Below are 2,260 nucleotides of genomic sequence, written 5' to 3'. Positions count from 1 at the left end.
CTGGGTGGTTTTAAAAGAGGATTAGACAAATACATGGAGAATAAGGCTTTTTTCTTCACCCGGTGTTATGTACTGAGTTGAATAGGATCCAAAATGCAGCAGTCTGATTTCAGGGTGCAATACCCAGAACTCTCCGGAACTCAGTTCCAGCACCTCTCAGGTGGGCACCATTGCCACTAGAAGGGAGGGGTTCGTGGTGAGTTCCAGCACTTCGTTTTCTAGAAAAATAGCACTGGCGTCCAGTGGGCATCTTGATGGCCGTTGTAAGAACAGGATGTAGAACCAGATGGGCCATTGGCCTGATTCATTTGTATGTCCTTTGGACAGTCGTACCTTGGAAGTTGAACAGAATCCTTTCCAGAAGTCCGTATGACTTCCAAAACATTCAGAAACCAAAGCACGGCTTTAAGCTCCTGTAGCCAACCGGAAGCCGCGGAAGCCCCATCAGACATTCAGCTTCCAAAAATAATTCACAAACCAGAACAGTCACAGTTTGGGCATTGGGAGCCAAAACATTCGAGAACTAAGCTGTTTGAAAACCCCGGGGCAACTGTATGTTCTTAAGCAATCTCTCCATCACCTGAACTGTCATCCCTCCTGCCAAATCCAAACTAGTAAGAAACAGGACTCTGGACTAGATGGACCATTGTGCTCTTCTCACAATCTTAACAGCAACGTCTGAATGATTTTCAGTCCATCATCTTCTTTGTGCCTTTTTCCATTATCTTTTTAAATAGGATAGATGAACTCAGGGATGCAGGGTTATTGATAGTGACGTCAAAAGGAGATGCATTAGCCTAGAGACAGAAAATACAATACACACGCAACATAAATGCATTGTTATCTGATGACAAAAAAATTAGGGAGGCAATCATCTTTTCACTGCAAAAGAAGGATAATCATTGATGAATATTTGTACTCCATGCCATGAAAAGAGCATTTTCCAGCCCCTCACAATCATGGCAGATTTCGACATAAGAGTATGGCAGCCATTTGTTCAACGTGGGGTTTAATTTAGGCCTTACAGGACATAGTTTATAAATGACCAAATTGCATCTTGGGGAGCTTTACACAGCAAGAAACAAGCATAATTTTTAAGAGTGCGAGAAGAATATCTCCTTCCTGCCTGACATGTTCTTTGTTCCCAGAGCTCTAACAGATCACCTTGCCATGATGCTTTAGCACCCTCTTCTATCACCCAAAAAGTGCAGTGTGCAATTTCTAGGGATTATTGCCTCCGGACTGCCATTATTTTGAGGGAACAATTTGAGAACACACCAGAACTTTAGGCTTGCGCAATTAAAGAGGACTAAAGAAGTCTGTCATCCTAGCACAACTAATCTACTTTAAAAAAAACAAACGGTCATTTTGTGGTTTGGAAAATGATGGGGAATTTCATTCAAGTGTGGAGTGAACGAATGAGTAACAGAAAGATGTGTAAACACCCCACAAGCAAATGAGGATCAATGTTCATTGTCATGAAAGTCAGATCAGCAACCCCATGATATTTCTCCTTTGAAGTTGAACCTGGGCTTCTGCAACCACTTTGTATATATGCTTAAAAGGTAAAGGTAAAGGGACCCCTGACCATTAGGTCCAGTCATGACCGACTCTGGGGTTGTGGCGCTCATTTCGCTTTATAGGCCAAGGGAGCTGGCGTTTGTCTGCAGACAGCTTCTGGGTCATGTGGCCAGCATGATTAAGCCGCTTCTGGCGAACCAGAGCAGCGCACAGAAACGCCGTTTACCTTCCCCCCAGAGCGGTACCTATTTATATACTTGCACTTTGACATGCTTTCGAACTGCTAGGTTGGCAGGAGCAGGGACTGAGCAATGGGAGCTCACCCCGTCACGGGGATTCAAACTGCCAAACTTCTGATCAGCAAGTCCTAGGCTCTGTGGTTTAACCCACAACACCACCTGCGTCCCTCTGTATATATGCTTACAGTTATTTAAATGAGTTTTTTAAAAAAAGACTCTGCCATTCCTGAAGTCCTAACACTATTTTGGATTAGGAGCAAGCAAATAAGATCCTCACCATCACACAAATCACTACGGTGATCGGTTAATCGACTGTGCAATCCTATACACATCTACCCAGATGTAAGTCCTACCAAGTTCAGTAGAGCTTACTCCCTGGTAAGCAAGTATAGGACTGCAGCCTAGCTCAAGCCGACTTTGAGTGTTCTTCTGTCCGTGCAATTGTGTTGAGAAACCCTCACTGGCCCTCCCTAATTCATTGCATCGCATGCTAACTCCAT

Source organism: Podarcis gaigeae, assembly GCF_964106915.1.
Source record: "Podarcis gaigeae genome assembly, chromosome: 4".
In the NCBI taxonomy this organism is placed as follows: Eukaryota; Metazoa; Chordata; class Lepidosauria; order Squamata; family Lacertidae; genus Podarcis; species Podarcis gaigeae.
The sequence above is the reverse complement of the archived record's forward strand: the minus strand, read 5'-3'. Positions refer to the sequence as shown.